Source organism: Canis aureus, chromosome 7 (genome assembly GCF_053574225.1).
Source record: "Canis aureus isolate CA01 chromosome 7, VMU_Caureus_v.1.0, whole genome shotgun sequence".
Taxonomy (NCBI): Eukaryota; Metazoa; Chordata; class Mammalia; order Carnivora; family Canidae; genus Canis; species Canis aureus.
The window spans coordinates 30,861,768-30,876,897 of record NC_135617.1 but is presented as its reverse complement, the minus strand read 5'-3'; the positions used below and the strand labels follow the sequence as shown (position 1 = coordinate 30,876,897).

The following is a 15,130-nucleotide window of genomic DNA, read 5'->3' as shown; positions in this document are numbered from 1 at the left end:
AAAAATTATACCTAACCGAACACTAGTGCTTCCATGTAACAATACTTAGGAATCATTGGCTGAGTAATATAGCAGATGAAAATATTAGCTGTCTTTTATTAAACAACTTCTAATACTAATTACAATCATTCTTAAGAATAGAATGTTTCAATTTACAGAAAGATAACTGGAATGAACCAAATAATAAAGCTTCAAAATGTAAAAAAGAAAAAATTAACATAAATTCTAGGGAGACATTTGGCTCTCTGCTCCTCCCCGTTCGACAGACGCATCTTCTGGTGCAGTGCCCGCCGCAACCCCGAGACACGATGGTGAAGGTCGGAGTGAACGGATTTGGCCGTATTGGGCTCCTGGTCACCAGGGCTGCTTTTACCTCTGGCAAAGTGGATATTGTCGCCATCAATGAACCCTTCATTGATCTCAACTACATGGTGTATATGTTTCAGTATGATTCTACCCACGGCAAATTCCATTGCACGGTCAAGGCTGAGAACAGGAAACTTGTCATCAATGGGAAGTCCATCTCCATCTTCCAGGAGGGAGATCCCGCCAACATCAAATGGGGTGATGCTGGTGCTGAGTATGTTGTGGAGTCCACTGGGGTCTTCACCACCATTGAGAAGGCTGGAGAAGGCTCACCTGAAGGGCAGGGCCAAGAGGGTCATCATCTCTGCTCCTTCTGCTGATGTCCCCATGTTTGTGATGGACGTGACCCACGAGAAGTAGGACAACTCCCTCAAGATTGTCAGCAATGCCTCCTGCACCACCAACTGCTTGGTTCCTCTGGCCAAAGTCATACATGACTACTTCGGCATTGTGGAGGGCCTCATGACCACCGTCCATGCCATCACTACCACCCAGAACACTGTGGACGGCCCCCTCTGGGAAGCTGTGGCATGACAGCTGAGGGGCTGTCCAGAACATCATCCCTGCTTCCACTGGCACTGCCAAAGCTGTGGGCAAGGTCATCCCTGAGCTGAACGGGAAGCTCTCTGGCATGGCCTTCCGTGTCCCCACTCCCAACGTGTCAGTTGTGGATCTGACCTGCCGCCTGGAGAAAGCTGCCAAATATGAGGAGATCAAGAAGGTAGTGAAGCAGGCATAAGAGGGCCCCTCAAGGGCATCCTGGGCTACACTGAGGACCAGGCTGTCTCCTGTGACTTCAACAGTGACACCCACTCTTCCATCTTCGATGCTGGGGCTGGCATTGCCCTCAATGACCACTTCATCAAGCTCATTTCCTGGTATGACAATGAATTCAGCTACAGCAACTGGCTGGTGGTTCTCATGGTCCACATGGCCTCCAAGGAGTAAGAGCCTCCTGGACCACCAGCCCCAGCAAGAACAAGAGGAAGAGAGAGGCCCTCAGCTGCTGGGGAGTCTCTGCCCCAACTTAATCCCCCAACACAATGAGAATCTTCTGACCTCCAATTTACATCCCAGGCCCCTAGGAAGGGGAGGGGCTTCAGGAGCTCTACCTTGTCATGTACCATCAATAAAGTATACTGTACTCCCCCCTCAAAAAATTCTAGGGAGACATTTGAAAATATCCATTGAAGTGGGAGATGTTGACATATATCTTACACTTTTTGAGAGTTTTTTTTTAAATTTTATTTATTTAATCATGAAAGATACAGAGAGAGGCAGAGACATAGGCAGAGGGAGGAGCAGCCTCCTTGTGAAGAGCCTGATGTGGGACTCAATCCCAGGACCCCAGGATCACAACCTGAGCTGAAGGCAGACCTCAACCACTGAGCCATCTGTGCATCCCAATTTTTGAGAGTTCAATTAAAATTAGTAAAGTGTTTGGAGATTTTATTCTCATAAAAATATCACTTACCAAAAGAGATTCTAGAGCATACATTAAAGAACATATAAAAGAATGTCCATTGCATTATTGTACATAATGGCAAAATCTGAAAATAACCCAAATATTCCTTAATAGGAGATGGATAAATAAAATTGTGCCCTTTTGAAGAATGAAATATTGTAGAGCAGTGAAAGTAGATATATGCACCTATGTTAAAACTCTTAAAGAAGAAGGAGGAAAAGAACAATAAGAATCAGGAGAAAAAAGGGAATAAAAAAGGCAAGTTCAAATAGTAGTTACATCTTGAGAAGAAGCAGAGGGAATGGAATTGGGAATGAACTTGGAGATTTTGGAGATTTTGATGATATTCCGATTCTTGGGTTGGATGGTAGGTTCAGAGGTTTTCGTTTTATTGTGAACTTTTCAGTTTAGACATATATGCAGTGCACTTTCCTTTGTATAAATTGAGCATTATTATGCAATGTGAACAATCTAAAATTAGTGCAAAATTTAATTCCCTGTCATATTTCCAACCACTTAAACAGTACCAGCACATAACAGGTCCTTTATACATATTTGATAAACCATAGCATGAACCATTAAGAGCACATTTTAAATATTTACAGTGTGAGGACAAAGACTTCAAAATAGTTATGAAAAAAGGAGGGCAAAAGAGTACAGAACAATGAAGCATTTTGATAGATAATAAAGCCCAAGTTAGGACATAAAAGAAAGTCTATGACTGAGAGGCATTTCTTAAAACATTGAATCCACTTAACCAGATGTCATTTCACTAACAGTAAAAAGAGCTGTGGAGTTCTTTGTATTTATAATCTTAAAATCTTCTTCTTAGAGTCAGAAGACTAAGACCAAACAGAAATAAGTATCATTAAAATCTAAGACGCAGAATTTATTTGTAAAACATGTTACAGGAAATTTAATTCATAAAACAACCTTTTCAGGCAGAGGTCATCAGAATTTTAAGATTCTTGACAATTGTCAACTATCCTTTCAAGTTACTAAAGTGCTAAACTTGCTTTTAGGTAGCATGAAATTCTCAGTACCAAGATATCAATTACTCCACCTTCATTTTAGGTGGACAAAAGGAAATTAAAACTAATTACTGTGTTGTGTGAGTGGTACTATTTGTCGAAGGTTTGTAAATGAATAATGTTCAACTGATAATTCAGAGAAAAAGTCTTTATTCAATGGATATATTTCTTCGGGGTAGGTTAGCAAATATGTGATTATTTCACACAAAACCTTTGGCGAAGCCACAGAAGAGCTATATTACAGTCTAAAAATATACTTCTAACACAAATCACATAATATGGCAAGGCTTTCTCATCATCACCCAGCAAACCTTTGCTGCATAATTTAATGGTGAGAGCCAGGCTACTGTGGCCCAAATCTTGGCTCTAGAAGAACTGTCTGAATGACTTTGGGCAAATTTCTATATTTCTCAATTTCTCTTTGCATTATTATCCTCATCTGAAAGTGGAAAGTGATAATAACAATTCATAGTTATTATGAAAATTGATGTTCAACACATGGTAGAAAAATCAATAAATAATTTGTTCCTTAAATAATTTCATGGTGTTATAATAAATAAGAGCTAATTTGTCAAATAGCATCATATATCGTCTTTGAGTCGTTATTCATACTGCTAGACACAGTACTTGTTACATAGTGTACACTTAGTAAAGAATAGACATATTTGGGGATGCTTTTCATGAATTTTTCAATCCAAGTCTTTCTCGACAAGCTACTGATACAGATTATAAAGAAAAAACAACACTGAGAGATGGCTGGTACTGGGAGTAGGGCAAACGTTGAGGTGTATAGCATAAATGCTGCATAAATGTATAGCATAAATGCTGCAAATATTCTTCCCTTTCTATCGTATTGTCATCTCTACATTTCACACTGATGAAAGTTGACAGGCTATTGAGAAATTCCCTAAAGTCTTGATTAATTCAAATAACATTTATCAAGCAGGTTCTTGACAACAGTCATTATACTGTGGTCAGCAAACAAAATGTTCCAGTTCTAGTGGAGCTGTTGCAGATACTGGTGGGAAAATGTGCAATCACAAGAGTATCATTTTTAAATAATTTTTCTGAAAAATAAAAATAGGAAAAGAATTTGTTTATTTTTTCTTCTATTATATGATATCTGTGCAGAGAAGCAAATTACTTTACCTCAAAATTTATTTGTGAAATAGTGGCATGGGGTGGTGAGTCAAAGAGAAAATCCTTTCCTGTAAGAGCTCTCACAGCAAACATTTAGGATTTTCCTGGTAAAAGGTGTAATTCCTTTTTATACTTTCTCTTTTTTTCTAATTAGAAGTTATTCTCAGTTATTAGGACTAGGGACATTAGTTTATAGAGCCTTAGAGTGTTTCTGGAAAAATGGATTCTTTTATGCCATCATGAAGATTAATTTGTTGGGGCACCTGGGTGGCTCAGTCATTAAGAGTTGGACTCTTGATTTTGGCTCTGGTCATGATCTTGGGGTCGAGATCAGTGGGAGCCTGGGTTCCGCACTGAGTGTGGAGCCTGCTTAGGATTCTGTCTCCCTCTCCCTTCGCCTCTCCACACTACCCCTCTCCACCTTAAATAAATAAATGCATCTCTGGGAAATAAAAGATTAATTTATTGAAGGAATCCAGGTGAGAATTGGAAGTCACATAAACTCACTTTCTCTTCTACTTAGAGAGTATTATATCGAACGTGTATAAAATTAAACCTATGCAGTATTAAAAATTAGTATGTGTATACATGTCCACACTGCATGGCTATTCATGGTATTGACTTTAATGGTGTACTTGGATGGATTAGATTTTAGTACAAAGTGAATTAAATAGCTATGATTGCTTATGCTATTTCCCGCAGTTAAGCTAGTTTCTTTTGGAAGGGTCTGGCCATTGCAGATACTGAATTTAATGTTTGTTCACTTAATCAAGGTTTTATTACTCAGTCTTTAAAAAGCTATTCCACATGAAAATATCATTCCCTTCTTCCTTCCTTCTGAGCAGACTCCAACCCAGGAAAAGAGGGATTTAAACCTGTTTCCAGAAAATACACAAAATATTATGATACAGCATGGTCTGACTTTCACATCTTAAAAGCTGGAACGTGTCTTTGCTAACTTTCAGTAGGCTATGAAATAATTACGTTGTGTGCTAAATGGCATTTCTCACTTTTCATTTGTGCTTCAACACTCAGTTTTCAGTAGATCATTTAGAGAGGATCAGCATTCTTTGGAAACTAAAAACACACCACAGGTCAGGGCTGCACGGCCTGATGGGAAAAGAATGCGGTCCACAAAGGTGGTCTTTGTGAGACATGACGACATGTGAGTATCTGTTACAGAATTGGCATGCTCACGCTTCCCCTAGTGTCTGCTTCTGAAACACTAAACTCATCTGGTTTGCAAGGCACGACTCAAAGAAACAAGAAGGCTTTTAAGGCACCCAACCCCTTGCTCCAGAACAAGGATTAATTTCACACATTTAGGTGAACTCCTTCAGCATGGGGGCTTGATGTTGTGCAGTGGATTTTGGTAAAGGACTATTCAGTTTGTTGACCTTTTTTTAATGGGACTCAGCTCCTAAGGTTCAAAGGGATCATTGGATTAATAGGAACATTGACAATTTCTAGAAATGTATTGAGTGCTCTTATTGCCTTATTCTTTTCATAGAATCTTGAGCTGTTTTATCAACAGAGATAGCAACAATTACTAACATTTAATGCTGGAAGGTTATTTCTTCAGGACTATTTTGAAAATGGGGCACCTAAAAGTTTTAAAAGCTACATTAAAAATGACTTTATTAATATTTGAAAATATTTTCTATTTGAAAAAAATCTTCAGTGTTTATATTTTATCTATGTACCAAATTGAAATCTCTTTTCCACTTCTAGCTCATGGAACAGTCTGCCACCATTAGCACCAAAGATGAGTGATCTAAACTGTCACATCTGATCTTAAATAAGAGCCCAATTTCAATGGCTAGATAACTTGGGTTTTAGTTCTTTTCCTGTTTAATTCAATGCTTATTGTGTCATTTGATTCTCTCAATTAAAATATTTTTCTCTCAATTTATATTCACCACATTTTCAATCATTGGGAAATCTCTAGGAATTTTCTGTGTCAGATTTATGAGGAAGCCAATATCTTTAGCACCTTATTTTTGTGACAATTCAAAGTAGTTTAAAAGCACTGACTTATTATGCCATTACTATGAGTAAGACAGTATCATTTTTATTGACAGGGAAAGACTGAATTAAAGTTTTCTATAATGACATTATTAGTTGGAGATAATGTGTATCACTTTGCTCTATAATTCCAATGGGCATTTTCTGAAATAATAATTCCAGTTATTTTCTCTTTCCCTTTATCTTTCATCATTACATGTAGTTTTTGTTTTGTTTTAGTTTTTATTTAAATGCACGCCACTAATATAACATCTATCTTACTCTATACTCACTTTTTAAATCTTTCTGTAATAATGATGTGCTCTACAGTCAACATGTATATAGGCTTTTATACTTTACACATGCTTTTTTTTTTTTTTAGGATTTTGTTTATTTATTCATGAGAGACACAGAGAAAGAGAGGCAGAGACATAGGCAGAGGAAGAGGCAGGCTCCCTGTGGGGAGCCTAATGCAGGATTTGATCCCTGGACTCAATCTGGGGACTCTGAGATCACGACCTGAGCCAAAGGCAGATGCTCAACCACTGAGTCACTCAGGTACCCCAACACATGATTTCATGTGTATTATCACATTTGTTCCTCATTATCCCTCTAGGTAGTGAAGGCCTTACCCAAGGTCATACTATTTCATGGCAGAATGGAAACCAGAGGCAGGACTGCTGATTTTAAAGTTTCCCCCCTTTCCTCTTTCCATAACTTCCGTTTGTATGGAGAAAAAAGTATTACTATGTTTTCCATCTTTAAAAAGTCATGCATATCACTATTTTATGTCAAATGGGGAGGATATCCAAACTGTCCTCCCAGAGGCATGCTTGCACACAAAGGACAGATTTTTTTGCTCTTCTTAATCATGAAGCCGTTATCATCAAAACTGATTGTAAATAGATGTATATCAACTCTCATAAAGGGAGTGTATTTATTTTTTCTGGTAGAATGATTTCAATGGAAATCCCCAAAGTAAGAAAAAGCAGTAAGAATCACAGTCAATAAAACTGATAGTATAGAAACTTTAACAATGGTTAAAATAAAAATATATCACCTTATAACTGACTGGAAGTTTTTCTCCAACACTAACATTGATGATTTTATATCTATATGGGTAGATTATATTCTATTTTTTTCTGTGTTGTCCTTCTCTTGTTTTCCCAATGACTAATGCAATAGAATTATAAGAAATTATAAAGGAATACTATGCCAACCTCTAATTCTACTGTGTTAATATTGTTTCTCTTTTTTTAAACTATATTCCATAGTTTTGTTTGTGCTTAAATTTTTGAAAACATTATGATATTCTATGTGTCATCTACCATTATCACTTATCATTTAGGAAAAGTTATTTCAGTTAATAGCAAGTGGTTATATTTAATTTAATGTAATTACTTGATATCATGCCCATTTAATGTTTTCATACTTTTTTTTACATTTATCATTTACCATATAGTAGATTTAATGTAAAAGCCCATGTTTTTGTAGCTAGCAGTCCACCATTGCTTTTGCAAAGAGGTGCAGGCTATGGTTAGATTCCTTTTTAATTTTATTTCGTTTGAAGATGAACTGGATGATACTCATCTCTGGAAGGCTATAGGTTTCAGATGGTAGGATCATATAATTTATCTCCCATGTAGGAATATTTTTGAAACTGAAAGAAGATACTAGAAGTAAATCATTCTGGGCAATAAATTTTTTTAAAGATTTATTTGAGAGAGAGAATGGGAGGGACAGAAGGAGAGAGAGTCCCAAGCAGACCATGCTGAGCCTGATGCAGGGCTCAAGGCAGTGCTTGACACAGGACTCCACATGGGGCTTGGTCCCACAACCATGAGATCATGACTAGGGCCAAAACCATAAGTCACTTAAATGACTGCACCACCCAGGCACCCCATTCTGGACAATGAATTAAAAATGTTATTTCCTTGGGAGAACTGAGATATATATAGGCCCTCTAGTTTTAACTAAGTCCAAAATACTGTTCTTTGAGAAACCATTTTATAATACAAATAAAAGCACTAGAAATACACTTGTTTATAATTTTATGCTGTGATAGTGCCACACTGTCAGCACCATTAAAGAGGAGACACTGGCTACTTTGTGAGAAGTATGCCAAACTCAGCCTCATTAAGCAGACATCAACTTAAGAAATGCATACTACAAACTCCTGTGTAAGAATTTTCAATTCTTTTTATTTTTCTTTTTTTAAAGATTTTATTTCTTTATTTGAGAGAGAAAGAGCATACAAGTGTGCACGTGAGTGCAGGCAAAGGGAGAGGGAGAAGCAGACTCCCTGCTGAGCAGAGAGCCTAACATGGGGCTTGATCCCAGGACCCTGGGATCATGTCCTGAGTCGAAGGCAGACACTCAACTGAATGAGCCACCCAAGACCCCCTAGATTCTCTTTTTAAAGTAAAAGTTAAACCAAATATGTAATAGGTGTACACTTTTATCCATTCTTTGGTCTTCATAATAGAGATCTTAAACTCGTCAGTACTTTTCACTGGAAGTTGAGATCAGAGAGAATCTGATAGGATTAATTCACTTCTTTGAATGGGGTTAAAAGAACAAATGGATCCTGCAATAGCTGATCATTAAGGAAGATCTGTCTTTTTCAAATGTTAAGATCCATTCATAAGATGTAGCACATGCACATAAATATTTTAGGTTTGATAGTGCTAAGATTTTTTTTTCACATTACATTCCACGACCACAGTTGTACAGTATCTATTGCATTTCCTCCCAATCCCCCATGCTGTGGTGACTCTGCATGGAGCAGATTCTCACAGGACAGAGGCTAGGCACTTGAAGTATCTTTACATTGGAGAGGAAATTTAAAATACATTTCCTGAAAGAGTTCTGTATTTAAGTTATAAAAATAAGAACAAAATAAGACACAAATTCAGAGGGGCACAGAAACACTGGTGATAGGGAATTGGGAAAGACAGAATGAATATGGAGTGTCACAAAGTACTGAAGAAGAAAATGGAGCCCTAAAAAGTTGAGATTGGGTATTTGGAATTGATTTGAAACAACATAAAAAGCAGTCTAAACACATATGAGTATAAAGTATCTGTTCCCAGGACCTGCCTGGAGCATGTATTGAAGCAAGGATTCATGAGTATGGCAAAAAGTTAAAATAAATGAACCTGTGCTATGGGTGGAGAAATTACATTTTGCTTATATGAATAATTTAGGTAGAAATATATTCATCAACTTTTAATTACTATAAAATGGAATTTGGATATTATACGATATAGTGCTCTCTCTTCAAAGAATTGATGGTTGTCCTTGGTCTTTCTGATAGAGATAATTGGAAGTCTCCTTCTTTCAAGTGACAATTTTCATTCACAATCATTCTCAGCCTACTAATTTAGTTTTTCAAAATTATTTTTAAGAATAGCCTATGAATATCAGTTCATCATTGCTTTACTTCTATCAAAGATCACTGAAGATTTCTATCTACTACTACCAAGGCCATAGCTATTGTCCATAGATGGTCACCACAAACAATGCAGAGTCCAAAGGCAAAGCCTGACCCAGGGCTCTTGCACTCCTTAAATTAATTTCCTGCTTTTCTGGCCTAATGCCCATTCTACTATCCAGGAACTCTGAATTATCAAAAGCCCCTTTTTAATTTGTGGTAGTCTGGACTACCAATTTCTCAACTCTGGTGTACCTTTGTCTTTCCAGTGTGATCTTTTCTGTATCACAAGTAAATTCTCAAAAAATTCAGACTTTATTGGCCAACATGATACAGAAGTTTTAAAATTTGTACATTATGAAACATTCTGACTTAGATAGTTTTGAATAAATTTCCTGCAAAGCCATGTAGTTGTAGCATATTTTCAGAAGGGAGTTTAGGAATATGTTTTAATAATTAATATTCCAGTTTATTTTTATTTTCCAATTGTGAGGACAATCAATAATTTACATCCTTAATTAATATTCCTTTAAAATATAGACATACTTACAAAGAAATGGACAGAGTTGTATATTGCATTCTTTTAAAATTTTTAATCTATTTACAGGCATACTTACTTATTGTTATTTTTCATTTTTTATTTTGGATAATGATAAACTTACACAAAAGTAGAGAGATAGGCTAATGACCTCTCCTGTCATTCAGCATCAATAATTATTAACTCATGGCAATTTTAATTTATCTCTACCCTCATCCATTTCCTTTCTCTACTGATTTATGTTGAAGAAAATCCAAGACATTATATCACTTTATATGTAAATATTTCAGCATGTAACTTCAAAACATGAGAACTGTAAAAAAACACTATCCAGTAGCATTATCACTTCTTAAAACACTATTAATATCATCAAATATTATTAGTAAGTGTTCACATTGGCCAAAATAGTTTGTTTTAATCACCTAAAACTATTGTCTTCTTTATTGATTTATTTTTAATCAATAGACTTCCTCATCACTTGTTTAAAATTTTCTGATTGAATCCCCATTAGATGAAGATGTTACTTTGCATCTTTCTATGGACTGTACTGTGCACTTCCCAAAATCATATACTGAAGCTTTAACTTCCAACATGACCATATTTGGGGATAGGACCTATAAAGACAGAGTGAAGATTAAATAAGACCATAATGGTAGGGCCTTAATCTGTCAGGACTGCTGTCCTTATAAGAAGAGGAAGAGATCCCATAGATCTCTCTTTCTCTCTCTCTCTTTCTTCTCACAGAGAAGAAAAGTCACATGAGGACACAGGGAGAAGGGCTGTCTGTGAGTCAGGGTGATCTTTACCAGACACTAATACTGATGGCACTTTGATCTCGAGCTTCCAGGCCCCAACCTGTCGGAAAATAAATATCTATTGTTCAAGCTATCTTGTCTCTAGTATTTTGTTATGACTAAGTTAAATAAAACATCCCCTTGTACTTCCCTGTATTAGGAGCTAAATGTTTACCAGTTATCAATCTATTGCTTTTCATTTCCAAATCCACCCTTCATTACCTTGCTTATATTGGAACATAATTTCTCTTGAAATTTCTCTATTAGTAGAGATTGCCAAAGAGATTCTAGAGGAAGAAAGGAATTCTGCCTCCTGGCTCTAGTGTGTTCTTCTGGCTGTCTTCTGCAGTGCAAGGTGGCCAGCAGTGCAAGGCACTTCCTGAGGATGACTTCCCTGGCACCCCTTTGAGCATTTATGCAATAAGTTCCAGGATACAGCACCTTCCTGTGGCAGGAATTTCTCAACCACCTCACAAAGTGGTTTTCCTTTTTTTTTTTTTTTTGTTTTTTTTTTTTTTTTGTTTTTTTTACAAAGTGGTTTTCCAATGAGTTCCTCTGGTGTGGAATCTTCTCTTGGACTCCAGAGAGAAGATTATCAGTAAATCCCTCCATATGGCACTTCAGTGAATCTTCTATTCAGTGTATCTTGACCCAATCCTCTCCCATGAGATCTAGATCTCATCTCTAGTTGGTAGTCTCTGTCTGATTTCAGGATTCCTCTTTTGAGTTTTCTGTTCTGGCACTTGGGCCAGTGGCTACTCCCTATATCTGCCTGTCTTATATTATTTAGAGTTCTCCTTACTCCATACTACCTAATCCTTTATTATACCAATCCTGAAGTATAGCTAATCATTCTTTATATTAAACTTTTCCTGTCCAAATTACTATATGGTTTCTGTCTCTTGGTTAGACCCAGGCTGATATAAAAGACTTGATATGATCAGATCCAAATTCAGTTTTTGTTTTTTTTAAATTTTTGCAAGACTACTTTGTAGGCTTTTATATATTCATCAGTAGGTACATGATGCCTAGATTTCTGTCTAGATTTCTGTTTAATGCTTAGATATTAGCAGTCATTGATATTATCCATTTAATTAATTCATTAGGTTTGAAAAGTTGATGTTTTTCCTGTCTTTATTGATATATAATTGACAAGTAAAATGTAAGATATTTGAAATGTACAATGTGTGCACTTGATTTGATTTGATTTGATACATGTATATACATTCTGAAAGCATTCCCACGATTGAATTAATTAACATATCCATCACCTCGCATATTTACTTTTATTGTGTTGTGTGTGAAAACATTTAAGTTCTTACTCTCTACCCTCAGCATATTTTAGTTACACAATATAGTATTTTCAAGATATTCTAATTTTATTATTCCTTTTTCTAAAGAATAACTGGAAAACTTCTATAAAATAGATGCACACTTTCATCAACTGTTTGGTTACTCTGAGATATAGGTGATAAAGGAAAGATACAATAAATACATAACTATGTTTGGCTTTTTCTTTCCCCTTGATTAACTTTTCAAATCATGCTTCATTTCACTTTAAAAATAATAATTTTTATTTGCTAGTATCTATCAAAGTGTCTTTTGGGGGGTCATTGCTGTGAACTCATGGAAATAAATACATTTCATATGTTCACTATGCTGCAGTTATCCTTATTAGTATTCTAATTCTCCCAACTTTGGTTATTTGGGTCTTTTCCAGATGGTTTCTGAATCCTCATTTTCTATTATGATGAGATAGTTCATGTTTATCTTTCCTCTGTTAAGTCTAGAATCCACCATTTCTCTAACGAACATTTTTATCTTTGTTATGAAATCCCTAAATATGGATTCTTGGGATGCTTATTGCTTTAAGATTAGTCTAGATAAGTTTGGTGTTCAGAAATAAGAAATAGATATTTTTTAAGAGAAAACATATCAAATTTATACTGCTATTTCCAATTAAAAATGAAGATTTAAAGTTTTACATTTTTGGTGTTATATGTATATCTCTCTTCTTCTATACTATAGTCTTAGATCCCAAAGGACATGTAAGCTTATTCTACTTTCTACACACTCTTCCCATACATCTTTCATTTTTTTTATATAGTTGTACTTTATCTACCTTTCCTGGACATTTAACAATTTCTATTTTTCTAAGTGTCCTTTTTAGGAATGCGTGTTGAATTTGGGACAAGTTTTTTCAGCATCCCTGGGATATACATATAATTTGTCTTTGTAGATTTATTATTATCACATATTATATTAATGGATTTCCTAATATTGAACCAGTTGTGCATCTTTTAAATGTCTGATTATTTTGTTAATGTGCAATTGGATTCTCTTTATTATTTCACTTAGTACTTTTTCATTGATATTCATAAGTGATAGTAGTTTTTAATTTATTTTTTATAATATTGCTATCAGAATTATATATCAATGTTATATTTGCTCTATAAAAAGAATTTGAAAGTTTGCCTTCCTTTTTTATGCTTTGGAAAATTTTATGTAATATTGGGACCTTTAATATATTGTTAGAATTTTACTGTGAAATCATCTGGACCTAGCTCTTTTTGGAGGGTTAATTACAGTAGTATGCTAGAACTTGCTCAAGTCACCTTTCAGCAACAGATTGTTAAATTTTTAGGTATTTTATAAGCTCACTGTTGAATACAGCCACTCTTAAATAATGTAGAATCAAGCAAAACAATGTTTCAATCTCTGCAACTATACAAACAGTAAAGGAAGAGTTAGCAAGAATATAGTGAGTAATGAATATATCCAACCCCAAAAGTTTTTATCTCTGTTATCCTTCCCTCCTATCCTTCCCTATCTCCTATCCCCATATCTAGACAACCATGGCAGCACAATTTTTTAGTATAATTATTTTGAGATTTACTTATGTTGTTGCATGTACCAACAGTCCATATATCATTGTTATATATTATACATTCTATGGATATGTCCCAGTGTTTTTATCTACTTATCTTTCAATAGGCATTAGGGTTATTTCTAGTTTTTGGCTATTGCTGAATATCTTTCCATGAGCTTATTTGCCACTGCATATCTTATTTGTAGGAGTATCTATTCAAATCTTTGGCCATTTTTGATTGGGTTGTTTGTTTTTCATTGCAGAATTTGAGAGTTCTTTATATATTCTGGATGCATATTCTTTTTCAGACATTTGTTTCACAAAATTGTTTCATTTTTGTGACAATGTAATTTAAATAGGAACATTTTTAAGTATGTTGATGAAGTTTAATTTAACAAATTGTTTTATGGGCTGCATTTTTGCCTAACCCAGATCACAAAGATATTATCTTCCTTTTTTCTAGAAGTTTTATATTTTTATTTTTTTAGTTTTATATTTAGATCTATGTGTTTTTTTTTTTAAGATTTTATTTATTTATTCATGAGAGACACAGAGAGGGAGAGGCAGAGACACAGGCAGAGGGAGAAGCAGGCTCCATGCAAGGAGCTGGATGTGAGACTCAATCCCAGCGCTTGATCCTGGGACTCCAGGGATCATGCTCTGAGCCAGAGGCAGGCGCTTAACTGCTGAGCCACCCAAGGCATCCCAGATCTAAGATTTTTTTGATTAAGTTTCTGTTTATAGTGCAAAGTATGTGTCAAAGTTCATTTTTCTGCATGTGGATTTCCAATTTTTCCAGTATTGTTTGTTGAAAACTCTATCCTTTCTCCACTGAATTGCCTTTGCACCATTGTCCAAAGACTTCATTCTTCTTCTATGATATTTTTCACGGTATATATATACTTTGGTTTATATATATATATATATTTATATATACATATATATATATATACACTTTGGTATATACTTGGTATATACTATACCAAACTTATAGTTTGGTTTTCATTTCTGGCAGAATATTTTTCTTTTTAAAAAATATTTTGTCCCAGGGGTGCATGGGTGGCTCAGTTGGTTAAACCTCTGCCTTAAGCTCAGGTCATGATTCCAGGGTCCTGGGATCAAGCTCCAGGTCAGGCTCCCTGCCTTCAGGGAACCTGCTTTTCCTTTCCCTTTGCCGCTCAAGTCATGATCCTGGGGTCCTGGAATTGAGCCTTGTGTCCAGCTCCCTGCTCAGTGGGGAGTGGCTTCTCCCTCTACCTATTCCCCTCCACTCCACTTATGCTCTCTCTCTCTCTCTCAAATAAATAAAATCTTAAAAAACAAAATAAGCAATTTTTGTCCTGATATCTGTGAGCTCCTTTTTCTTTCTTTTTTTTTTTTTTTTTTTGATTTTATTTATTTATTCATGAGAGAACAGGCAAAGGGAGAAGCAGGCTCCATGCAGGGAGCCTGATGTGAGACTTGATCCCCGGACTCCAGGATCAGGCCTT

At 35.6% G+C, this 15,130-nt stretch overlaps 1 long non-coding RNA gene and 1 pseudogene across 1 annotated transcript in view; both read left to right on the top strand.

Moving 5' to 3' along the window:
- The first annotated feature begins 262 nt into the window (after nt 1-262).
- LOC144316809 (glyceraldehyde-3-phosphate dehydrogenase pseudogene) lies at nt 263-3,357 on the top strand (annotated as a pseudogene).
- A 1,777-nt stretch (nt 3,358-5,134) lies between these two features.
- Nucleotides 5,135-15,130, top strand: part of LOC144317213 (uncharacterized) — a 54,643-nt gene continuing 44,647 nt past the window's right edge. Inside the window, exon 1 of the long non-coding RNA XR_013383154.1 lies at nt 5,135-5,167. This is a non-coding gene — a long non-coding RNA (uncharacterized LOC144317213). The remainder of the gene's footprint in view (nt 5,168-15,130) is intronic.